The sequence below is a fragment of the Armigeres subalbatus genome, chromosome 1, assembly GCF_024139115.2.
Source record: "Armigeres subalbatus isolate Guangzhou_Male chromosome 1, GZ_Asu_2, whole genome shotgun sequence".
Classification (NCBI taxonomy): Eukaryota; Metazoa; Arthropoda; class Insecta; order Diptera; family Culicidae; genus Armigeres; species Armigeres subalbatus.
In genome coordinates this window covers 151,533,173-151,560,949 of record NC_085139.1, presented here as the reverse complement: position 1 = coordinate 151,560,949, position 27,777 = coordinate 151,533,173, and the positions used below count along the sequence as shown (strand labels likewise).

General features: G+C 40.4%; 1 protein-coding gene across 2 annotated transcripts in view; it reads right to left on the bottom strand.

Annotated features, from left to right (window-relative positions):
- LOC134205282 (uncharacterized) overlaps positions 1-19,041 on the bottom strand; it is a 29,546-nt gene extending 10,505 nt beyond the window's left edge. The window contains exon 1 of one of the 2 annotated variants that reach the window (XM_062680405.1): positions 18,625-19,041. The gene's annotated coding sequence lies outside the window, so the exon portion shown is untranslated. The remainder of the gene's footprint in view (positions 1-18,624) is intronic. The other variant, XM_062680404.1, reaches the window with a different exon arrangement.
- Positions 19,042-27,777: the final 8,736 nt, after the last annotated feature.

The following is a 27,777-nucleotide window of genomic DNA, read 5'->3' as shown; positions in this document are numbered from 1 at the left end:
CAACCCTGCCTTGAAATATGTCTCCAGCAGATGTTTCTATCCAATCCTCCGAGCCCATGCACATGTTTGGTACATAAAAATGCGATGTTATTAGTCCCCCAAACCGCCCTGGATGTGGATCAAGTAGTCTGTCAACCAAATCAACCTCGCCTGGAACTATGTCTCCAGCGAAGGTATGTATCTAATCATGTCCTCCGAGCCCATGGACACATTTAGTCGAGTCAAGTACGAGACACTAAAGAAGGCCTCACGTATTTGGTAAGTTACAATTACATATTATAATTATAATATAATAAGTGATAAAAATATATGCATAAATATGTATAAGATATTCTACACTCTCTAAATATTTTTTATGCACCAATTCAATTATGACTAAGGCAAGTAATAATCTAGTTTATAAAATTAATTTATTGCGTGGCCAGCAGCTCATCCCAACAAACGAATTATTATTTGATATTCAATAAAATTTGACTGAATTTTACAAACAAGTACATTTTTAATTTATTTCGATTTAAAAGAACAGTTAGAAGGCCGTTTTTTTAGCCGAGACGAAGGTTGAGTGACCCACGCCGGCGCTGCGCACTGAGCTGCAGATTGTTGCCTCTGGCCTCCTAGGCGGAGACCTGAACAACCCACCTCTTGCGAAGGGGTTGTCGCCTACACTACTACCACTAATTGAAGAATTGACTTGTTTTTCCATTTTGGTCCCACGAGTTGCTCGGGAAAAGAGGTCCACCACGCCAGAGCCCAGCATGAAGCGGTAAGGGACAATTACTATTGAGGGTGCCCAGGTACCCCACAGGCTCCGTTAAAGGCCCAGCTCATTATTTCACCCCCCTGGCCATGAATCCAATCGGCACGGGTCGCTTAACACCTTGGGATTAGGGGTTAGGGACCATGATCCCTTTGATCGCACCCACTCACTCTAGCTGATGTCAGAAGGACAACAGTGCCCAGGCTGCACTACCAGCTAAGTACAAAACCCTTAGCTGGCGGTCGATTGTCATCGGAAGACCCGTGGAAGCGTGAGATTGGAACTTGTGAGGACCAGAGCTCACCATTTCGCAGCCCCGTGACTGGTCCTACGTAGTACTTAACGTACTCCTCCCAAAACAACACGCTTTACGATGCCTCTCTGAAATGTTTTCGATTCCCTCATTTTCTCGATTCAAAGAGAAAAAAACCCGAAATAAACCAGGTAGTAAGTGTTCTTTTCTTGCATGTAACCAAGACACCAACCTTTTAACTTTCGAAAGCAATGACCGTCGGCTAGAGTATGCCAATTACAGAGGGATCACCCTTGGGTTGATACCGTGACGCAAGTGAAAGATAAATACTCGGAGGACATAATTGGGTTGATACCGCGGTATGGGACATCATGGAAGCCTTGGTTGATTCGGTAGACCATTTGATTCAAATTCCAGTACAGTTCGGAGATCCTAGAACATCATAATTTATTATCACATTTGTTTCGTATATAGTTTACATTTATTTTAACAAGTTCACAGTAGACAACATGCTTGAAAACATTTTCTGAAGCTTCATACATCCTGTAGTATAAAGTGGTTCCTAAAGGCACCGAATTATCATCGTATGCATAGTAGGGATGCTCAAAATTTGTTCTTACACACTTAAATCATTTCACAGATTTCGGTGAATTTTGCTTCAATTCACCGAAATCTCAACAGCAAATTTGTTCGGTAATTATTTCACCGATTTTCTGCGGTATTTTCCTTTGTTCAACTGTCAAAACCACCAAAAAATCTGTAAAATTTTTACCGAACAGTTCTGCTGTTGAGATTTCGGTGAAATTTCACAGAAATCTGCGATTTATTTTAAGTGTGTATGTTCCAGGTGATGTCTTTTATGTATTATTTTATCATTTCCATCATCATTTTTGGTAATGAAATATAAGTATATCGCCAAAATCGCATTTTTCTAAATCCGTTGCTTCACTCCCACAGGCACAGCTCTAGTAAAAAATTGAACACCCCTAGATACAATATTTTACAATGTCCGGAAACTAGAAAATATGGCTAAGAGGTTGGTGAAAAAACTGAGAAAATCGGTTGAAAAACCACTGAGATATAGCCATTTGAAAATTTAGTTACAACGATTTTCTGAACGAATGAATGAACCTTGTTGACGATGATACGTTGCTGGAACGTCTACACAAAAATTATAACGCTTCGATATGCAAAGTTGATTGTTCAAACCATGTGCGAAAAATCGTTTATTCTGCTAGTACTGCCGATCTATCTGGATAAAAAGTACATGATTTAAATAGATGTTATTTAATAAATAATTATTTCAGTGCTTCTTGGCTTAATTTTTCAAAAGGACATAAGTAACATTTTTTTCATGAATTAAATGAAAGCGAGATTTCCCAAGGATTTTGTCGTCTATTTCTTGCATATGATTTGACAGGTTTCGAAGCGTTATAACTTTTTTGCCTTTCTCGTACAACAAAGTTGTACCAGAAGGCTATAATTTCACTCCAAAAGCCAAATTTTGATAGAAGGCTCGGAGACCCATAGTGTTATATACCAATCGACTCAGCTCGAAAAACTGAGCACATGTCTGACTGTGTGTGTGTGTGTGTGTGTGTGTGTGTGTGTGTGTGTGTGTGTAGCCCCGGATTTTTTTTATTGTTAAACACGTTTCATATAGAAGGACTTGACCGATTCGAGTGCAACTAGTTTCATTCGACGGAGAAATTTTCCTAGTTGGACACTATTGTTTTTGTTTGCTAATAACTCATTCGATTTGAATAATATCTCTATTTTTCTTTTAACAAATACGCTGTTTACATGCACACTTTAAATCATTAATCAATTTAGCCATGACGCAATCCATTACTCTCATAATAATTGCTTAAAAATTACTCAATTATTGAGTAATTTATAAGCAGCGTGATAGAGTTGCATCAAATATTTTAACCGCCAAGATGTAGGCAATTAGCACAGCATTTACAACATTAATTCGAATCCAACATATCGAATCGAGAAAGGCATAATCACCACTTGGGGATAAATTTGGGTTTTTTGAAAACGTTCTAGCAGCGTACCTTCTTTTTAGCAGGTATCTTCCAGACGACTATACACTATTGTTTCGCAATAGACAGTACATTAGAATTGCCAGGAGCAAAAATGCAGAATTGTAAACTTTTCCATTCTTTATATAAATTTTAAACGCAATGCGGAAAGCGGGACTCAATCAATCGAACACATTTTCTCCTCTGTTTTTTTTCTAACTAAACTTAAATTAAATTATGAAGCTTGAGTTTTTCTTGCGAAGTAACAGTCGAGTTCGCCATCTCCGGATGAGTAATCCTACGACTTCGCTCTCAAGTCTAACTGGAGACCCATTATGAAGAATGGTATGTCTATGTAGGCTGACCATACGTACCGTATTTAAAGGGACAGTCCCGTTTTGCGTATCGCGTATACTAAGTATACGTAAAGGCTATAGGATCACTTCAAAACCGAACTTTTGATAGAAGGCTCGGAGAACCATAGTGTTATATACCAATCGACTCAGCTCGACGAATTGAGGTGATGTCTGTATGTTCTTCTTCTTCTTCGTTGGCATTACGTCGGCCATTGCGTTCCGGAATTATTGAAAACACATTTTCCCCCATTTTTCCCAAGGGTCTTTGGAAAAAAATTAAAAAACGAAAGAGAATTATTTTTTCAAAAACTGCTGCAATGAACGCAAATAAATGTGAATTGATGGTAATAACTGAATCTTTTTCTTCTTCTTATTAGCATTACATCCCCACACTGGGACAGAGCCGCCTCGCAGCTTAGTGTTAATTAAGCACTTCCACAGTTATTAACTGCGAGGTTTCCAAGCCAGGTTACCATTTTTTGCATTCGTGAGTCTAACACGATGATACTTTTATGCCCAGGGAAGTCGAGACAATTTCCAATCCGAAAACCGGCACCGGGATTCGAGCCCAGCCACCCTCAGCATGGTCTTGCTTTGTAGCCGCGCGTATTACACGCACGGCTAAGGAGGGGCCCAATAACTGAATCTATCTCCCTAAACTAACAAATTTGACCTCTCTTATGTGCTTTCTTGTTACTCTCATGTGTTTTTTGGTTTTATAATACACGAGAAAGGCACCATCAACGCTAGGTGGATTATTCTGGGTTTTTTAGATCTTATTGTGCTGTAAATATTTATCCCGTCGTCATCTAAAAAATCCTTAATTTGTCCCGGTGTTTCATTGATTCTTCAAAAGAGCTCCAAAATATTATTCAAACAAATTCAATATTTTATGCAGGAATCTTAAATCAAATATACATAGAAAGTGATTTTTTTGTGTCTTTATTAGAGATATTTGCAGCCCTCGACTGGCCCATCTCTCAACAAAGAAAGTGGACGAAACCCATCAAAAAAGTGTTAGATGTTATATTTTTAGTTTTGCTTCTATAAGAATGCTATCTATGCCGTTTTGCATTTCTATTGATCGGCTTTTTTCAACAGTTTAGCTAACAATTTTAACAGTTAATGACAACAGGTGCTTCTCCGGTGAGTTTTTTTTTACAGTTTCATTCCAAAGATTGTTTTTGCTTTTTCCGGAGGTATTAAAATTTGGCCAATTTGATCAGTGGATTGAACGGAATTAAAAACTTCGTTGCCAAGTATTTCCTTGAAATCAGATCACGCCTCAACGTTAATAAAATGAAGCGCAGGGACAGACATTCTTATTTTCAGATTAAGTTCATTTTCGATTATTCTGTTTGAATTTTCCGAAGTAGGTAATTCATTTTTTTCAAATCTGCTTTACGACTCGCGGTTTGGTAACGGGCTTGGTGGTCATATGGCTACCGCTTCTGCCTCATACGCAGGAGGTCGTGGGTTCAATCCCAGGCCCGTTTCGTTCCTCCTACTTTGTATCTTTTCATATATTTCACATGTTCTAGCAATCGCTAGAACTAGAAATGGGCTTTCCTACCGTTTCCATCTTCTATCTCTATACCTACAACTTGATTAGTTCTAGCAGGTAACTGTTAGAATTCGAAATGAGCGAAAAAGTTCGTTTCTGCATCCAATTAGAATACTACACCACCCTTTCATAACTATCATATTGGCAACCCGTTAACCAAGACGAACCTCTGCCATAAAACCTTAACCCCAAGATTCCAATAAAATTCCGCAGGAACTCGTGGCGAGTGCAGAGGTGTTCTTGGCTTGCAGTGGGCGTGTGACTGCATCATCAATTCCTTCCCATCCCCGATGACCGTGAGGACGTGGCCAACGCCGTTATCGACTATCCAAAAATACTAGAGCTCTCGGACTGTGCACATTGAGGTTGGAGAGCAAATCCCATGCTTCCATCCATTGGTTCCCTGTGCAATTGCGATTGTTCTGGTCGATCACGGAGTAGCAACTACGAAATGCACGGTCATCATGCTCATGCTCGAAAGACTCGCGGTTTGGTCAAGGTTGTAATAATTAAATGCTATTAATTGCATATTATTTGGCAACCCGTACGAAAATCATTTTTTGTTAAACATCTAGGCTGTTTATATGCACAGCACATGTTTCGACAAATTGATATGAAATTTGCGAAAAAGAATCCACGTGCCTTGGAGGTCCAAGTCTCTCCAAGACACGTGGATTTTTTTTGCCAAATTTCCTATCTTTTTTCCATTTCGAAACATGTGCTGTGCATATAGACAGCCAAGATATTTAACAAAAAAATGCTTTCAATAATTTGACGGTATAAATACGTAGGATGTTCTAGGATGTCACCAATTCTATACTGTCGTTATACGCATAACTGTCCCATGTACATAGGAAATCGAAGCAAACATGGGCAATTGTTATTACATTAAATTAAATTAGTTATCTTAAAGGTAAAATCGTCTAGCTCAAACCTTTGTAGGGGTATAAAAAAAACAAATATGCGTATGAAGGCAGTATAGGGCACTGCACGGACTGCTTTGTCTCTTTCTCGTTGCAAAGAAATTAGAAAACAACAAGGCCAGTAAACGTCAAAATGTATGAAGATCGAAAGAGAAAGAAATCTTCCAGTACAGTGCCCTATAGTAGCTTCGTATTTTACGTCTACAGCTCGTGCAGCCAATCATAGGGCTCTCCCTTGTTGTTTTTGAGTTATCTAGATCAACATTTGAAAAAAACGTAACAGCCAAAATTTATTCCTTCTGATTACTGATATACAGCACTATATGTGGACGAAGAATCAGAAGGAATAAATTTTGGCTGTTATGCCCTTTTCAATTGTTGATCTAGTTATGATGTTCGCAAACTTTGAAGACATAGTTCCGAGATAATCGCGTTTTGCCCGGAGCGCTGCGCTACTACGTTTTTTTTCCGCCTGCAACTTTAAAGTACACGCTTAGAAAAAACTTAATTCACCGAGTACTGTATCTGCCGTTGTCGCATTTATCCAAGACACCAACCTTATATATGTATATATAGTATATAAATAGTATTATATTGTTCGATGTACCATTTTCTTCATAACTTTTGAATACAACGGCCGATTGTAATCAACTAGGATTTGCTTCCTGTCGAAAGCACCCTATTGCGAGAAAATCGGTTAAGGATTGCCAAAAGCTGGCTAATGTTTTTTTTAGATTTTGTGCAGACACACATACACACAGGGGCGCAGTTGTATGGGAAAACGCAAACTTCATCCAATCAAGTGAGATCAAAGTTTAAAATTCATATGAAGATTAGTATGGCAAAACGTACTTTTTTGCATTTTTGCTCTTATCGGCTTCAATTTATCGCCAATCACGTCACTCAATACGTTTGCATATATTCTGAAGGATATCGAAAAACTTTGTTGAAGAAGGTACCCTCCTTAGCCGTGCGGTAAGACGCGCGGCTACAAAGCAAGACCATGCTGAGGGTGGTTGGGTTCGATTCCCGGTGCCGGTCTAGGCAATTTTCGGATTGGAAATTGCCTCGACTTCCCTCGGCATAAAAGTATCATCGTGTTAGCCTCATGATATACGAATGCAAAAATGGTAACTTGGCTTAGAAACCTCGCAGTTAATAACTGTGGAAGTGCTTAATGAACACTAAGCTGCGAGGCGGCTCTGTCCCAGTGTGGGGATATAATGCCAATAAGAAGAAGAAGAAGAAGGTACGTTGCTGACACGCCTACAAAAAATGTTATAACGCATCAAAGATGGAATGTTCAAATCATGTCCAAACCAGCCTACCGTTGTTAGAGGGCAAACAAAAAATGATTCCGAATAACTCCAATTAGCTCCCTAGCGCTATGAGATCAATAATTTTAAAATAACACTCAGTTAAATTATTGGTACATCAAGTCGGCAGTGTTAGCAGTATTTGTAAAATTTGCATATGGGTTGAATAATCAAACTTCGAAGCGTTATAACTTGTTTGTGGACGTTCCAGCTACGCACCTTCTCAGCAAAGTCCTTCGGCATCCTTTGGGTCATAATTTAACGCAATGCGCCACTTGATTTACGATAAACTAAAACCTCTAGAAATGAAGATTGTTCTGCGCGATATTATACTATTCAATATCCCAATGGACCAACTTGTTTTTCTTCCAGTCGAAATCCTTCTACAATTGATTTAGTTTTAACGGTTTTAAGTCAGCTGTGTGGGCAATAGGTGACTCATGCTGACTTTGACTCTGATCACCTTCCTGTGACGTTTGAAATCTCACAAGAAGCCATTAATAATCGAATCAGCTCTACTTTTAATTATCATAGAGCTGATTGGGATTTATATAAAACGTATATCGATAGGAATGTTGATGTTGATATTCCTCTCGATACCAAAAGTGATATTGATAATGCTCTAGTATATTTGACAAATTTAATTGTCGAAGCCAGAGGCATTGTAATTCTTAAATGTGAAATTAAATTCAACTCCATTATTATTGACGACGATCTTCAGCTACTGATCCGTCTTAAAAATGTGAGGCGAAGGCAATACCAAAGAACTCGCGATCCCTCGTAGAAAGTTATTTGGCGAGATTTGCAAAATGAAATTAAAAAACCCAGATAAATCCACCTAGCGCTGGTGGTGCCTTTCTCGCATTTAGTTAAGTATATCGCCTCCACTTTAGCATCTTATGTGGCATCATATACGAGTTTGCGTTGACTGGGACACCAACCTTACATGGGGTTTATATGGTCCGATGTACCATTTTCTTCATAACTTTGAAACGCAATGACCGATCGTAATAAAATTCAATTCAACATCAACAATTCAAATCAACAAGGCTTTGTCCCCTGTCGAATGAAACTTGTTGCGAGAAAATCGGGTAAGGATTACTATACGGAAAGTTGTCTAATGTTTTTTATAGCTTATGTGCACACACATACACACACACATACACACATACATACACACGGACAGACAGACATGTGCTCAGCTCGTCGAGCTGGGTCGATTGGTATATAATTTTATGGGTCTCAGAGGCTTCTATAAAAAGTTCGTTTTCGGAGTGAAATGATAGCCTTTCGATACAACATAATTGTACGAGAAAGGCAAAACGTTTCGCTATTCTGAGAAATACCAACTTCGAGAATAATGTATCGAAGTTGAATCCTAGTTCGAAACCCTGTTGGAAGTTAACGAAAATTCTTTAAAAACCTCAAAAGCCAATTCCAGCGCTTAAAAAGGAAAATAAAATATTATTAACAAACGGCGAAAAGGCTCAAAAACTTGCTCAGCAGTTCGAGAGTGCCCATAATTTTAGTCTAGGTCTCACTAGTCCAATTGAGGATCAGGTTACACGGAGCTTCGAAGACATTTTTAATCAAGAGAATGTTTTTGACCCTTCGTTGGGAACTAATTTGGATGAAGTGAAATGTATTACTAGAAAATTTAAAAATATGAAAGCCCCGAGTGATGATGGTATTTTCTACATATTTATCAAAAAACTTCCTAAGGGCTCTTTATCCTCTTTGATTAGTACATTCAAAGTTAATTGCCTATATGCCGGGTATTAGGGTAAGGGAGGTATTTTGGACCACCAGTTCGACGGCTCATATTTTGGAGCACTGAGTGCGAATTCCTCTTGGTGGTCCAAAATAAGAGCCCCGGTAAGGGTGGTCCAAAATACATCTTTTACCCTAAGCCACCCGGAGTGGAAATTAATTACTATGTCTGAAACTCGATTATGTGATAGATTTAGTTCGGAAAAGGTATTGGAGGGTAAACCGCCCCTTCGGTGAGCTTTGATCCCACGACCCGAGTATGCTAGACAGGTGCTTTCCCTATTAAGCTACGAAGGACCTCCGTCGTCCTCTGCAGCTTAGCGAGTACTGATGAAACCAAATTCCCCGCACCGGGCCACTAGCCAAACTCTCGCAATACATTTTTAGAACTAACTCTCTCTTTTTTTGTACACATGCCAACCAAGTAGGGTAAGTATTTAGTATTGTCCGGCTCCTACACACTTAATCAGCAACGGCGCTCAATGAAGTAGGGTTGTGTGAGGTTGTGCCAGTTTATCGTCAGATCCCGACCCGACCACATAAGCGAAGAGAGATCGCCATTCGAGTTCAGTACATTCAAAGTTAATCGCCTATATGCCGGTTATTAAGCCACCTGGAGTGGAAATTAATTACTATTTTTATAATATATATTATATAATAAACATATATGTTTATTATATATTATATTAAGTACTTACTTGTACTTGTATTTTTAAGTACCAAACAATTTATTTCATAATTCATGAAATTTATTAATAGATTATTACGTAACATTCCTGCGTAACGGGTACAAAGGACATTTTTTGCGTGATTTTTGAAACGTGTTGTGTCCAAAAGAGACTCTCTCTTGTTCACTTTCGCTTTCGATTATTACAATGCCATCACACTTAAAATAAATCGCAGATTTCTCGCACAACTTTTCAAAAAAAACCTAAGTAACATTTTTTCCAAGAATTAATTTGAGTACAGCAATCAACAGAACAACATGAAAGCTATTGATTGCAGTATTCAAATTAATTCATGAAAAAATGTTGAAAAGTTGAGCGAGCAGCAGAACTGTTCAGTGAATACTTGATGTTCAGTGAATAGATTTTCGGTAGTTTTTTACAGTTAAACAAAGGAAAATTCGCAGAAAATTTGGTGAAACAATATCCGAACATTTCTGCTCTTGAGATTTCGGTGAATTGAAGGAAAATTCACCGAAATCTGTGAAATGATTTAAGTGTGATACTTACATTTACAACGGAATGTTCAGCACAGATCTAAAGAGTCAATTGTGCTGAGGTGTAAAAATTGTAAAAGACCCGAGCAGCACAAGTCAGACAAAAATGGTTGCCACAACTTCATTGTAACTAAATCTGGTCACATATGAGTTTCGGAAATCTGTGTGGAACATGTGTGCTGCTAGGGGAGCCTAATGAAAGAGAATCTCTCATTTGGATATATGACGTTTTCAAAAATCATGATAGAATTACACTTCCGAAGGAAGGGTCAAAAAATCAGCAAAAGAATTTCTATATTGTGCGGCAAGTAGAATGATGCTTAGAAAAGTCGAGAGAAATTTCTAACTTGAAAGATCTCAGGCGTGATTTATGCCCTGTGCTCGTTTGCTTGTTGATTCCATCCTTCAATCGGCTGTTAGACTGGTGGAGATGTTCTCCTTCCACTGTCTAGTTACGGTGATAATGATATGTTCTAGTAAGGGATATTAAACGCAAACCATGAGTATCACTAGTACTTCGAATTACACCGTAACAATGCTAATGGTATGCTAATGATTTAATACGTCACAAAATATATCATATAGATGTGCCCATATGGAATGTTACCTTATAAGAAGCTCAACAATAAAACAAAGAAGTGTTGATGTGGAACCTTGTCAATGGTAAACATATAATTAGCCGTTATTATCACTTCACGTATTCGGAATGGTAAACTTAACGCGCACACATTCTGCATCATCCTTGCAGTGAATGTCATATTCGTTTTGATATAAATGAGTTGACTTCGCTATATTATTCGTTAGGTATTACAAACCAGCAGTAGCACATTTGAATCATTTGTTTGAGAAACTGCATAAATCCATTTTACACAATTTCGAGAAAACAACAAAAAACTGTTTTTGAACAAATTGGCACCGAATCTTTCTATTTCTTCGATGCAGATCAATAGTTTTTGGCAAAACTCAACACCCTGGGGCACTTCCAGTGCAAAAACTATAAACAGTACTCCACAATTGCTCTTCAAAGTGCGTGGACTTATGAAGTTTCTCAAACAAACGAAAAAAATTTCATACATTCCTGAACAAAAAATTTTTTTTTCGTATTTTTTGCCAGAATACGTATTTTGGACGAGGATTCAGAATATATGAAAATCTCATTTTGGCCAAAAATTTTACATATGCAGTTTCTCAAACAAACGGTTCATTTATCTTTTTGCCTTTCTCGTACAACAAAGTTGTACAGAAAAGTTATATGATCACTCCAAAACTATAAGTGGACAGCCCTATGATCGGCTACACAAACTTTTTGACGTAGGACTTACTTCTTTCTTTATTATACTGCACCCAATTCGTCTAATCCGTGTATCATATGAAAATATGTACCCTAGATAAGCGAATCGGAAAATATTGAAGCGCTATGTTTATTCAGTCAAAAAATATGGGCTGGTGAAGTGAAAAAAGCTGATGAAAATAAAAAATCATTCTTTACATTGATTTGTATGTCATGAAGTCAATTTTTCTCCAAATATAAGGTTTTATATACCATTTCAAAGCTTGAAACCTTAGCTTTTCGATAGTTTGGTTTGTTTTGCAAGCGAAGATTATTATCAAAAAGATGTAGAAGAAAAACTTTAATTATCACAATTCTTCGACATAAAATGGTCCCGCAAACCTAATGTCCCCAAATGTCCCCTCATCTATGAATGGAGGATTGAAATATAACTCTAGTACCACCTTTTAGTGAGTGATTTGCTGGCGCATATTTGCGCTTTTACGAGAACGCTGCAATCAAAGTTTTCTTGAAAATTGTGGTTTTTATTCGCTATACCTCGTAGTGATTAGGAAATTAACAACATTATTACTAAAAATATGGTTGTTTGCTATTGCTCAAAAAAATTATTTTTTTTTACGTTGGTGACATTTTTGAAGGGTTAACGATGGCCCTACAAGGGTTAAAAAAAGTTCTTAAATATTTCTTTACATAATATATCTTGTGTAGAAACAGTTTTCATTGAAAAAATATTTCATGAAATAATTTGAATAGCGCAATCAACAGAAAAAAACATTAAAGATTTTGATTGCAGTACTCAAATTAATTAATGAAAAAAATGTTACTTAGGTCCTTTTGAAAAGTTAAGCGAGATATGTTAACTTGTGGTTGGTACTAAACCACACGTACAATCAAACAGGGTTATACTATAACAGTTCTGATTCCCCAGCAAAAAATCAACTACACTGATGAAAATTGATTGAAAATAATTACTTTCATTCATTCGCAGAAGACATTGGCATTTAAGTGATGCATAATCAGCAATGGTGCTGATATCCAATGTTTCAAAAAAAAATCCGCAAAAAATATTTTCTAGAAGAATATTTGATTAAACATTGTTTTATACTTTGGTTGTATTTTTCTGAAAAATTATATCATTAAACTTGACTTAGACTCGGAGTTTAAAGCAACAACATTAAAAAAATTTCATTAACGTATTAGCAACACCTCCTCTATTTTAGTAAGGTTACTTTTTTTATTTTTTAACCTTTAATTTCGAGATTTTTTTATTTTATAAGTTCATCACGTAGAAAAGTTACTACTCTTTGACTTGTTTCTTATTTTGATTTTTTCAGCAGTAAGCGCGCATGTTAGTAATAAGAAGCGGAATCCTTCACCTACCTAATGATGGTGTTGGTTTGCGTGGGAGAGCTATCAGATTTGTCAAATCGTCGTTTGAATCTTTGTTTACAAAAGCAGATAAGTCGTTTTGAAAAATGTTGTCTTGAATACAAGCATCATTTTCCATAACGTATGTAACAATTATGAGGATTCGAGAAATCCTTTGCAGACAGTTGGCAAAACTTTTTCTAAAACTGTTAAAAAACTAAAACTTTTTTCAATATTTTTTTTCCGCTGGCATGCATCAATACATGGCACTCAATAAGCGTGCTTCACGTCATTATTTATTTATTATCAGACTAAGGCCGGAGTGGCCTGTGCTGCACATAAAAGTCTTCTCCATTCAGCTCGGTCCATGGCTGCACTTCGCCAACCACGCAGTCTGCGGAGGGTCCGCAAATCGTCCTCCACCTGATCGATCCACCTTGCCTTCTTGCCACCTCGCCTTCTTGTTCCCGTCGGATCGTTGTCGAGAACCATTTTCACCGGATTACTGTCCGATATTCTGGCTACGTGCCCGGCCCACCGCAGTCTTCCGATTTTCGCGGTGTAAACGATGGATGGTTCTCCCAACAGCTGATGCAACTCGTGGTTCATTCGCCTCCTCCACGTACCGTCCGCCATCTGCACCCCACCATAGATGGTACGCAAGACTTTCCTTCCAAAAACTCCCAGTGCATCGTCCAGGTCTCGTGTCCGTAGAGAACTACCGGTCTTATAAGCGTTTTGTAGATAGTCAGTTTGGTACGGCGGCGAACTCTATTCGATCGGAGCGTCTTACGGAGTCCAAAGTACGTACGATTTCCAGCCACTATGCGCCTCCGAATTTCTCTGCTGGTATCATTATCGGCGGTCACCAGTGAGCCCAAGTACACAAATTCTTCTACCACCTCGATTTCGTCACCACCGATAGAAACTCGTGGTGGGTGGCTTACATTGACCTCTCTTGAGCCTCTTCCTATCATGTACTTCGTCTTCGACGTATTGATGACTAGTCCAATCCGTTTAGCTTCGCTTTTCAGTCTGATGTAGGCTTCCTCCATCCTCTCAAAGTTACGTGCCATGATATCAATGTCGTCGGCGAAACCAAATAACTGGACGGACTTCGTGAAAATCGTACCACTCGTGTCAATCCCTGCCCTTCGTATTACTCCCTCCAAAGCGATGTTGAATAGCAGACACGAAAGACCATCACCTTGCCGTAACCCTCTACGCGTTTCGAAGGGACTCGAGAATGCCCCTGAAACTCGAACTACGCACATCACCCGATCCATCGTCGCCTTGATCAACCGTATCAGTTTATCCGGAAATCCGTTTTCGTGCATTAGCTGCCATAGCTGGTCCCGATCGATTGTATCATATGCGGCTTTGAAGTCGATAAATAGATGATGTGTGGGCACTAGAGTGATTCAAATTTTGACTTTTTTGCTCCCCTATGCTTAAACGATGGCATTTGCCATTTTAGGATTCGTCCTAAATTTTTAGCTAATTCAGATGTAATTTGACTGAGCACAAGTAGTTTGAAACTTGTATGAAAATTACTATGAAAACAGTAACTTTAGTGAAAAACCGTTCCCCATCATTGCCCATTAAGCTCTATAAATATATGAATACGTTAACAACATAGGAAATTTAACAAGGGAAAATATCGTCGTTGTTGCTAAACGATTTGATGCTGGCAACAAAAGTTATTAGGGAAATACTGAATTGTGGGAAATTCAATTTAACACGTAAAAGAATAACATCAATATCAATAATGAGCATTTCTGTTTTCTTTATAATTTTGCTCACAAAAGTCAGATTGCTTCGCAACAACAACTGACTTTCAGCTTAGGATCTATTCTATAATGGCAATGCGTTAAATATAATCAAATAGATTCTGGACTGCTTCACGAAACGATCCTTTACATAAGTGGTAATTCTCATAGTAATTTTCATATAACCTTCAAATGGCACGTGCACAACCAAATTACATCCAAATCAGCTAAAAATTTGGGAGGACTATTAAAATAGCAAAAACAATCGTTTAAGTACCGGGGAGCGAAAAAGTCAAAATTTTAATCACTCTAGTGGGCACGTTGTATTCGCGGCATTTCTGCAATGCCTAACGTATGGCGAACACCTGGTCTGTGGTAGAGCGTTCACCCATAAATCCCGCCTGGTACTGCCCCACGAACTCTCTTGCAATTGGTGTTAGTCGGCGGCATAAAATTTGGGAGAGTACCTTGTAGGAGGCGTTCAGCAATGTGATTGCGCGGTAGTTACTACAATCCAGCTTATCGCCCTTTTTGTAGATGGGACACACGACACCTTCCATCCACTCCTGCGGCAGAACCTCATCCTCCCAAACCTTGGTAATCACCCAGTGCAGCGCTCTAGCCAGTGCCTCACCACCGTGTTTAAACAGCTCTCCTGGTAGTTGGTCAACTCCAGGGGCTTTGTTGCTTTTCAGCCGGCCGATCTCCTCCTGGATTTCCTGGAGATTCGGAGCCGGATATCCTGCGCGCGTGTTCCTAGGTTCATTACCATACCGCCACCGTTGTCTGCCATATCGCCATTCAGGTGCTCTTCGTAGTGCTGCCGCCACCTTTGGATCACCTCACGTAAGAAGGTTCTCGTTTATGTCGCTACACATATCAGGCTGTGGCACGTGGCCCTTACGTGAACGGTTCAACTTCTCATAGAACTTTCGTGCGTTATTAGCGCGGTACAGTTCCTCCGTCTCTTCACGGTCTTAATCTTCCCGCTGGCGCTTTTTCCTCCGGAAAATCGAGTTTTGTCTGTTCCGCGCCCGTTTGTATCGTGTCTCGTTCGCCCTCGCTAGCCTCATAATATACATATGCAAAAATATGTTTAGAAATCACGCGGTTAATGACTGTGGAAGTGCTTTGCGAATAAGAGAGAAAGATCTGTTCCATATTGAAATGGATTTCATATCAACATGGAACAGTTATGTTTTCAGCGCGCCCGTTTGTATCGTGTCTCGTGCGCCCTCGCTAGCCTCATAATATACATATGCAAAAATATGTTTAGAAATCACGCGGTTAATGACTGTGGAAGTGCTTTGCGAATAAGAGAGAAAGATCTGTTCCATATTGAAATGGATTTCATATCAACATGGAACAGTTATGTTTTCAGCGGCAGTATAGGTTAAATGTGCATAGATTCCTCAACACCACTAGCATAAGAACACTGTTGCCAAAGTCGGAGACAAGGTCGGTGGTCTAGTGCCTATGGTATCTGCCGCAGGCTCGTCCCTTTCCTATTTTATATGTCTTTGTTCTTTCTGTGTCTCACGTACCGTCGTCGGGGGTGACAATCGGTCAAATGGGGGTGAGAATGGGGCACTGTTTCAACTACTTAGAATACCTGTAGAATAGATTGAATGTATCTGAGGGCAAGATGACTAAAATATAAGAGACCTTTTTGAACGATTTTTCTCTACGACCTCCAGACTGCCGGTGAGAGCGATGATCCATTCTCACCCCCCAGACCCATTGTCACCCCCGATGGCGGTACTTCCAAAACGATTTCTACTGTTATAGCTTCCACAATAACAGTTCCAAAACTCCCTCGGCACCTATGAGACAACGTAGAGTTCTCTGCTCCTTTCCCAAGTATAAATATCCAACTAACCTTTCCCCTCCAGCATTCACAGGGACATGTCCAGGACAGATCTCGACTTTTGGAGAGTGCCTTACTTTCATTTCAACTAAGAGATAGTGGTTAGTCCAAAATCAATATCTGTGGTAACGGATGGCAGTGATGCTACTCTCATACTACAATAGTCTAGGATAGACTGATCTGGATTTTTTATTTGTCCTACCCATGACTCGGAACGCGGATGTGCCTCTGGGCATCCATAGATCTTCTGCATTGAAAATTTCGTCTCAAATCTATGAATATTTTATTAGCTAACCGTTAGCATTAGCGTTACGTTTAAGGCTATACCTAAAGGCTACAGGATCACTCCAAAACCGAACTTTTGATAGAAGGCACTTTTTGATACTTATTACCAGTACTAAGATTTTCATTTTCATAGAGAGGGGTTTTTTTCTATTTCGACACCTCTAGCGTTTTTTTTTTTAATTTTTTATTTTCTATTTTTATAGCGACCGAAAAAGGCACCACGAACGATAGGTGGATTAAGTAATCGGGGTTTTATTTTCACAATTTCAATTTAACTTCTTCTTCTTCTTATTGGCATTACATCCCCACACCGGGACAGAGCCGCCTCGCAGCTTAGTGTTCATTAGGCACTTCCACAGTTATTAACTGCGAGGTTTCTAAGCCAAGTTACCATTTTTGCATTCGTATATCATGAGGCTAGCACGATGATACTTTTATGCCCAGGGAAGTCGAGACAATTTCCAATCCGAAAATTGCCTAGACCGGCACTGGGAATCGAACCCAGCCACCCTCAGCATGGTCTTGCTTTGCAGCCGCGCGTCTTACCGCACGGCTAAGGAGGGCCCAATTTAACTTAGCATGTCAAAAATATGCTGGGCAGCCTAGCGAAGATACGACCCTAGCCAGAAATATGGGAGTAATTATGTTTGGAAAGGAACGATGCAAAATTATAAGATGTTAATGTCACTTTCGTTGGCCCGACCAACATCTAGTTTTTTTCAACTAAGCCGTCAATGAGACCAAATATGCACTACAGCATGATAATAAATAGTCGGTCTAGTTAAACTTATTGAAACATATTTTGATAAAATACGTTTCATGGCTACATAGCCATTGACGTCCTAGTACTTATGCTTTTACTATTCAACTAGATATTGCGCAAATATGAAAGATCGGGTATCGGTTTCACATGGAATTACTATACATAAACTAAACATATGGATAGCCGCCTTGTGAGGGTCTATACTCACGTTTTTATTATTGACTGTTGGTATTTTGGGGTAATTTACAATATGGGCTAGAATTAGATTTTTATTTTAGTTCGTAAACTTAAACCAACCAATTTCAGTTTGTACAATTTATTCTCTCAATATTTTAGTAAAGTGACTGTTTATTACGCAAATGTCGTCACTGGTATCGATCGAGTAGCATAGCCGTAGCAAACACAAAAAAGTCAGTAATGGTGCTTAAATGAAACGAAGGACTAAAAGTTTGCACAGTTGCTTGGACATGCGGCCGTGCCCTGAATAATACCCAGTACATATTAAAGAAATAGCGCCTAGACTTAGCAATGACTAAAATTCGTTAGTTTCTTTGGCTTGCTGCTGTGCAGCAAAATGCAACCCCAACCCTAACCACGGCAAAACCCCTCATGATCGCATTGAACTACTTTGTGCTTATGTTCAAAAAGATAAAAAATAGTATGGTGCAAATAGCTTTCAAGGGGATGGAAAAGACATACCACCACACTTTTAAATAAAACAGAGATTTGTTAATGACTTTATAGCTGGAGGTTGCTTTGTTATTATAGGGGAGCTTGGAATGGAGAATGTAGGCACTGACCGACGCGACGCTGCCGACAGAACACAACGCACAACACACCCACCTGTTATCTCTTTCTGTCGGTTCTACCGTAGCAGGCGGCAGATCTTGAACAGCATGGGCTAAGTGTGCACTACTAGTATGCATTCATGTTTCGTTTTCATTATTTTTTATACGTTTTGGTCGCAGTCGCGCGGTTCGCCTACAAACTATGCGAACATGAAATATTTCTGTAAGCATTACATAACTTATAACACGTAATATATTTCAATCCAATACATACATAAATCTATTGAGCAATACATAAATCTCACCTTTTCCTATGTGCACGATTAATTGGCAGTTCGACGTGTGTGTAGTAAAGAGAGGTATATGCGTTTCAGTAGCTGTCGGTCGATACGTCATTCATTGTATAGTTTTCTCGATTTCTGCAGCATTTAGCACGTTTTGGATCTTCGATTTCATCATTTCTCACCACAAAGCACATTTTTGATACTATTTATCATTTTCTAGCTCTCAATACAGCTGTCGTTGGTTGAAGGATTGCATTAAATGCAACACTATCATTATCAAATTTTGAAACACTATAAACACTATTTGATCCGACGGCAAACGGTTTGTTTTCATTAGTAGCTACGCGACTAGCCGATCATGACGGGGACATACGCGCTGCGCCGCATTACCTAGTGGTTCACGTGTTGAGCGCGGCAAGCTTTACCAAGTACTAGTCTTGCGGGTGCACAAAACAAAACCCCGCAAACGAGTTTTTCACGTTGCACGAGAAATCCCCACCAGCGGTGACGATTGCGGTTGGTATGATCGGCTAGATCAGTGCCGCCTATAGCAGTGGATGTCAAGTTTTCCTAGCTCTTGAAGTACGCGAAAGAATACCCTGGCATTACTATTCATGCCATTTGATTCATGATTCATGTTACATGTATTAGTTTTTATTTTATATTTCTGCAAGATAGAATGATTTCATAACACATCATAATGGAAAGTACAATATATTTTTTTTTGCAATTCCTGAATATAATATCTGGTTTACAGTTCGTCGTTGAGTCATAGAACGGCCTACTTTTCCATACCAACGAAATGGGTGCTTTAATGAACATTATGCAACTCAAATGGGTTGCATAATATTCATTATAACACTCATTTGGGTGCTATAATGAAAAACCAACATCAGAACAGTAGTTACATGACTACATTTGGCTGAATAAGCTTGGGTAAGTGTTCAAATAGTGTATTCTCTGCGTCGTTTAATAAATGGAATAGTTTGATTGACATGGCATCAAAATTTCCAAAAGCAAGTACATTTATCGCTTCACGGTTTATCGAACTATGCAATGTGGCACGGCAACATGGAATCTCTGCAGCAACATAATTTATTGGCAAGAATGATCATGTGGAGTAAATTCTGGAAGGAATTAGACAAGTACAAGTATAATTTTGGTACAAATTTGTCATATTAAAGTCCATTTTTCGTCATTGCAAAAAAAAAGCATGTGCAACTCGTTGCAAAACTCGATTTTTTCAGCATTCGTAGTATTTATCCAACTCGGCAAGCCTCGTTCGATAAACGTACGACTCGTGCTGAAAAAATAATCTTTTTGCAACTTGTTGCACAAACTACTATTATGGATATTTGGAAATATTAAAATGTAAATGCTTACTGGATTTATTGAATTTATTTATATTCCTTCATAAAACGGTTTTATCACAACTAAGTGCATTTATTAGCTTCCATTTTGGTCGCATAGTCCAAATAGGTTAAATAATCTATGGACTAATGATGAGTATGATGGTTATCTGGAAGATTCCCATAACATATGCAGTGTTGACCCGATTTTGTCTAAAGCCAATTTTATCACGTTTTCTACTAGATTTTGTCATGTTTTCGACCCGATTTTGTCACCCCAAAACATTTTAGTGAAAATTTTAGTCTTTCTTATTATTTTTGTTAATAATATCGCAAACAACAATGATTTTCCTGAAATTATTTTCATCGTCTGTGGTTTATTATGAATGACTTCTGAGTACCTGTTAAGGATTATTTAAGCATTTTCGACAAGAAATAACGAGAACTGTCCGCGACGCACCCTAATGCAATCTGCAATACCCAGCCGGCTCTACAATAGATCGCTTCTCGACAACCGAGAGTACGTAGCAAACAATATTACCACCTTTGCGTTGACAAATTCTCTGACTAAAATATCTACATCACACAAAAACCAAGTGGACACGTTAAAACCTATTTCTTAAAATTAAACTGTTTCTCAATCGAATTAGTGCTGAAAATGTAAGTTGAATTAAAAACTATTGAATTTATGATTAATTAAAACTTATATCTACAACAGAAATCTATACATTGAAGAAACAATTGTTACAATAGACGGAAAACAGACGAAGGAAATTAAAATTGTAAGCTAACCTTAAATTAAACTATAAAACATGCAATTGAAATATACATTTCTAGCTTGAAGCTAACTCCATCAAAACGAGTTGGTCTATAGAAGTTTCTGCCGAAGTTTCATCGTCCCGTAACAGAACTTCAAGAATTTTATTCGCAACCACTAGATGTCGAGTCAGAGTAAAACGGATCCGAGATGTTCTCGCTGTGAGCAGCCGGATAATTCAGGATCGTTAATCGAATGTGTCAAGTGTGGCAATCGATATCACAGTTCATGTGCAGATGTGCAGGATGGCCCGGCAGAAACATCTAGCCCATATCATTGTACATTATGCACACCAAGACTCCCACCTCCGCCTCTTTCCATTACTTCGTCCGTATCAACAACAGCCAGTGCGAGAGAAGCAAAGTTGCAGCTGGAAATGCAACGACTCGCGGAGGAGAAAAGGCTCCAGGAAACATTGATAGCCGAGCGGGAAAAGGCAGATAAAGAGATCCAAGAAAAATCACTACGTATGGAGAAAGAAAGGAGCGATAAGGCCATTGCTGACAAAATCGAGTTGGAGAAAATATACATAACGCGCAAATACGACTTATTAGTGGCACAACTGGATACAGAAGAAGATGGTGCAAGTGTACGTAGTCGACGAAGCAGTAAGCGAAGCAACGGAAGGTACAGGCCTGGATCGATAACCAGCCAGTAGCTCTGACATCTAAATCTGGAAAGTAACCCCACTGGAGTCACGCCACAGAAAAGCGGTTTATCGAATCAAGAACTAGGACCAGCTGCCACATCTGTTGCTACAAACTTGCCGCAAAACAGCCAAATCATTCCAACGAAATTTGTCAATGTGCATCGATCCGAGTATCAGTGCAGTGAGTCATCATCCAGGCGGATGGAAGGGTATGATCTCGCCTTTCTCCAATACCAAGCAATACCCGGTGGCGAACAGTACTGTGTTGTTACCATCTTGCCAATCCACCCCACTCGTCTTGCCAGGCGCGCATCTACCAAACGACCAGCCGGCTGCAACCGAGATCGTTCGAGATGACAACACGTATTCGCCGCAGATCGACCACAGCGGAGTGGAGAACAGACTGGAAACCGAACAAAGCATGGGTGTAGGTACAAGTTCGGCTCCGGTAAGTACATCGAATCAACAACTGCGGTTTGAAACCCAGGCTAGTGCAAGAACACCGATAATAGCTCCTCACGATATGAGTTCGAATTACAATGTCCAGTCAAACAATACGAACTCTTTCTATGTAGCTAGGGCCCGTTCAAATGTAAACAAAATCGCGTCTCAGCAGCTTAGGGCAATGAACAATACAACGATAGTAACATCTGGAATAAGCACAAACCAAATCCCTGAAAGACAAACACAAATGAATAATGCTTCAGTAGTGAGTGTACCAAGTTATCCAGAGCCAATATTCTCCCTCCCGATGAATTCCCATGCTCCTCCTTTCCCACTCGTGCCGAATACACAATCGCTTGTGAATGATTCTGTCTGTGCGATTTCATCAAGTGGCATACCGGGACCCTGCTACCGGTGACACAGTATTCAGTGATCAACTCCAGAGTGCAACAATTGTGTCACAATTACCTCGTATGATTAGTTCGGAATCAGTTAATAATCCTCCGGTGGCCAATCCGGTACCAGTGAATTCGTTTCAAAGCCACTATCATCCAGTATATCATCCTGCAGTAGGAAATAGTGAAATAGATCCAGTAGGGACAAGCGTTTGTGCACAGCCTTACAACACTCCAACCGCTCAACAGCTAGCAGCTCGCCACGTCGTTCCGTTTTCGGGAAATCCAGTGGAATGGCCGCTATTTTGGAACAGTTTTGAGAGGTCAACAAGAACCTGCGGTTACAGTGAATCGGAAAATTTAATGAAGCTCCAAACGCTGCTTGAAAGGAGAAGCAAGAAAAGCTGTCAACTGTTTTTTGCTCCACCCGTTAAACGTTCCTGAAATTATTCGCGCATTGACGCTCTATGGAAGACCAGAGGCGCTCATCAGACCTTGTTGGCCGAAGTTAGGGCCGCGCCGGCCCCTCGATCTGAGAAACTAGAGTATCATCAATTTCGGATTGGTTGTACGAAATCTCTGTGCGCATCTTATCGCAACTGGCCAAGAATTGCACCCTAAAACCCAATGCTGATGAACGAGTTGGTTGACAAGTTGCCGGCCAATATAAAGCTAGACTGGGCATTGTTCACGCAACGAATCGCTTTGAGTGGATTTGCGGGCTTTTCGGACTACATGAACGTCATCGTCGATGCTACGAGCCGAGTAATTCCGGTATTGGATAAGCATGTAACACCGAAAGGAAGGCCATCGTCAATGCGCATTCTTCAGAAGGCAACGCCTGCCAAATCCGCGAAACTACAAATCTACGACATCCAAGGCGGAATTCATTGAGAACACAATCTGGAGGAAGCGAACGGCCATGGTATGCAGGATAAGTGGCCTGCCGAAGGATTGCTCCGTGTTCAGAGCCAAATCATTGGAAAATCGGTGGAAGATCATGCAAAATTACATTTTGCAGAAGATGTCTTTACCCTCATGGAAAATGGCCATGCAAAGCTTCTCTGTGTGGGACGGATGGCTGTCAACAACGCCATCATAGACTCCTGCATCCTGGAAATCCTACACAGGGGAGCGGGAATCCACGGATTTCCCGAACGCTGTATCAGGAGTAGTTAGTGTTCACCAAAACAGTCACAACAAAGTGTTGTTCAGAATAGTTCCAGTTGTGTTGCACGCTAATGGAAAATCAGTTGAAACATTCGCGTTTCTTGATGGAGGATCCGACTCAACGTTAGTGGAGAAATCGCTAATCGAGCATCTCGGTATACAGGGTCCAGTATCACCCCTGTGCATGCAATGGACGAATGGAGTTAAGCGAACAGAAGAAGATTCAATGGCAGTTCAGTTCCAAATCTCTGGATTAGACCAAAGTAAGCAGTTCCAACTAAAAGATGTGCACACAGTAGATAATTTTTGAACTTACCAAGGCAGTCGATACACTTTGAAGAGCTAACTAGTCGTTTCGCTCACTTGCGAGGACTACCAGTCAAGAGCTACATTGATGGTGTGCCAGGTATTTGAATTGCTCTGGACAATAGCAAGGTGAAAATTCCGCTCAAGCATCGTGAAATGCCAATGAACCGGTGGCAGCCAAAGACCAGACTCGGCTGGGTCGTCTTCAGCCGCGCTGGACTAACGGATCGAGTTCTAACCCACCGAGTGCTTCATGTTTGTACACGCCAGCAGGACGCAGATCTGGACGAACTAGTGAAAGCAATTCTTTTCGACGGAAGATGTAGCATTTCTGCATTGACACCGATTGAGTCGGCAGATGAGAAACGGGCGAGAGATATTCTACAGCGGACGACAGTTCGAACTCTATCCGGGAGATACCAAACAGGATTGCTGTGGAAGTACGATGAAATAAAATTCCCAAACAGTAAGCCGATGGCCGAGAGGCGGCTCCAATACCTTGAACGCCGTCTATCCAAGTCTCCAGATCTCTACGCTAAATGCGACAGCAGATGGTGGAATACCAGATAAAAAGGATACGCTCATAAAGCCTCAATGAGCGAGTTACAAGAATCAGAACCCTGAAAGCATCTGGTATCTGCCATTAGGCGTGGTCGTTAACCCCGTAAACCTGGGAAGTTGCGCGTTGTTTGGGATGCAGCTGCCATTGTTCAAGGAATCTCGTTCAACTCGGTCCTCTACTTAAAGGACCTGATCTTATGGTGTCCCTCAAACGGTACTATGCCGCTATCGTCAAAAGGAAATTGCTATTAGTGCTGATATTATGGAAATGTTCCATCAAGTGCAAATTAGACCCAGATCGCCAAGCCCAAAGGTTTCTATGGCGTGATAACCCAGCAGAACCAATGGACACCTTCGTCATGGATGTAGCTATATTTGGGTCGACATGCTCGCCGTGTTCCACGCAGTACGTCAAGAATGTTAATGCAGAAGTGCATTCGAAGCAGTTTCCGAAAGCAGCCCGTGCTATAAAGAAAACCACTACGTCGACGACTATCTTGACAGCGTTGACAGCGTCGACGAAGTTGATTCAACTGGCAGAAGACGTTAAGATTGTCCACGGAAAAGCAGGTTTCTTAATACGACATTGGATGTCCAATTCTTCCAAAGTATTGGAGCGTATCGGCGAACAAATTACACAAACTGTGAAGAGTTTCGCGATGGATAAAGACAACCAACAGGAACGCATCTTAGGGATGGTATGGAAGCCAAGCGAGGACATTTTTTCGTTCACTTCTTCGTTCAGAAGCGATTTACAGCGATTGTTGGACAAATCAGTGACTCCCACTAAACGGGAGGTTCTTAGATTGGTAATGAGTCTCTTCGACCCATTGGGACTTGTCGCTTCCTTTGTAATCGAGGGAAAAGTAATCATTCAGGAAATTTGGAGGACAAATATAGGATGGGACGAGCGCATTCCTAGTGCGCTGCAACCACGCTGGCAGCAGTGGCTAGACGTGCTCCGGTCGATGGATGCAGTGAAGATTCCACGGTGCTACTTTCCGGGATACAGCAAGGCTATGGAGTCAATCGAACTGCATGTCTTCGTTGAGCCAAGTGAAGCTGCTTACGCCACCGTCGCCTATTTCAGGATTATCGACAACGGGAGAATACGATGCTCCTTAGTAGCAGCGAAAACAAAAGTAGCTCCATTAAAGCCGCTTTCTATTCCTCGGCTTGAACTTCAAGCGGCTACGATCGGAGCACGCCTGATGCGGACTGTCATCGAAAATCACTTTATTCCCATAAAATGAAAAATTATGTGGAGTGATTCCAGAACGGTACTGGCTTGGCTCCGTTCCGATCAGCGAAGATACCGGCAATTCGTTGCGTTCCGAGTTACGGAGATACTAGAGCAAACAAAAGTTACGGATTGGCGATGGGTACCGACGAAACAGAACGTGGCAGATGAGGCTACATAATGGGGTAAAGGGCCCAACTATGTCGAGAGCTGTCAGTGGTTCAAGGGTCCTACATTCCTATACGAGGATGAGAGTCGGTGGCCTAAAGAAGAACCGACGACGGAGTACACAACCGAGGAGCTACGTGACGTTCGTTCATGCACAGCACTTAGCTGAACCTGCGATACTCTTTCAACGATTTTCAAAATGGGAGAAGCTTATTAGAACAGCGGCTCATATACGTCGTTTCTACAACAACTGTCAGCGTAAAAGAATTGGTTCCACTTTTCAGGAAACTCTTCTGTGCGAAGAGATCAATTCTGCAGAACATTTGATCTGGAGATTAGTACAAAGGAAGTGTTTGCAGAGGAATATTCAATAATTGAAAGGAACCTCGGACTTCCTTTTCATCAGCAAAAAAGTTTGGAGAAAAGCAGCCGAATCTACAAATTGTCTCCGTTTCTTGGTGAAGGAAACATTTTGAAAAAGAACAGCCGAATTGTTGCGTCATCTTATGTGCCATGCGACACATGTAACATATCTTCTGATTGACTGGTACCACCGGAAATATGGTCACGCGAATGGAGAAACCGTGGTCAATGAAATCCGACAAAGGTACCACGTACCGGAACTAAGAACTGCTGTACGGAAAATGACAAAGCGCTGCATCGGTGTACAGAGCAGTACCTCGGGTTCTGAAAATGGGTCCACTGCCGTTAGCGCGTATAACACCACATGTTAGAGCATTTACGTTCGTAGGTTCGGATTACTTCGGACCACTGGTTGTTCGTATCGGAAGGGCAAACGTGAAGCGATGGGTAGCTTTGTTTACATGCTTAACAACTAGGGCAATACATCTGGAAGTAGCAGCAACGATGTCAACTGATTCCTGCAAACAAGCCATCCGAAGATTCATCGCAAGAAGAGGTGCTCCCCAGGAGGTGTATTCCGATCAGGGGACTAATTTCCAGGGTGTAAATAGCGAATTGTCCAAGCAAATGCAAATCAACGGAACACTTGCGCCGCTTATCACCAACTATAAAACGCAGTGGAAGTTCAACCCACCGTATGCTCCCACATGGGAGGCGCATGGGAAAGACTTGTACGGTCCGTAAAACTGCTCTCAACTGTCTGCTGACAGAAAGACGACCTGACGACGAAACTCTGGGTACAGTACTTGCTGAAGTAGAATCGCTGGTGAACTCCACGACCGTTAACCTATTTACCTTTGGACGGCGAGGGCATGGAAGCATTAACGCCTAATCATTTTTGCTTCTAAGCTCCAGTGGAGTAGTTCAATAGCCACGGAGCCAGTGAATGAAGTAGCCGCTCTCCGCTCGAATTGGGGTATAATCCAGGTGATGCTCGACAAGTTTTGGAGGCGATGGCTTAAAGAGTACCTGCCAGTCATATCACCCCCAGTCAAAATGGTTTGAGAGAACAACGCAATGCCCAAGTAGGAGATCTGGTAATGATAGCCAACGAAAAGGAAAGAAACAGCTGGACTAGAGGAAGAATTTTGCGAGTTTTTCCCGGAAAAGACGGACGAGTTAGGAGAGTTGAGGTACAAACGTCTACGGGCATTCATCAACGACCAGTGTCAAAGCTGGCTATGCTGAACGTCGCTTTAAATTCGGGTATAGCTGAAGGTTCACTAGCAATACGGTCGAGTATGTCCGCGACGCACCCTAATGCAATCTGCAATACCAGCCGGCTCTACAATAGATCGCTTCTCGACAACCGAGTACGTAGCAAACAATATTACCACCTCTGCGTTGACAAATTCTCTGACTAAAATATCTACATCACACAAAAACAATACCAAGTGAACACGTTAAAACCTATTTCTTAAAATTAAACTGTTTCTTAATCGAATTAGTTCTGAAAATGTAAGTTGAATTAAAAACTATTGAATTTATGATTAACTAAAGCTTATATCTACAACAGAAATCTAAACATTGAAGAAACAATTGTTACAATAGACAGAAAACAGACGAAGGAAATTAAAATTGTAAGTTAACTTTAAATTAAACTATAAAACATGCAATTGAAATATACATTTCTAGCTTGAAGCTTACTCCAT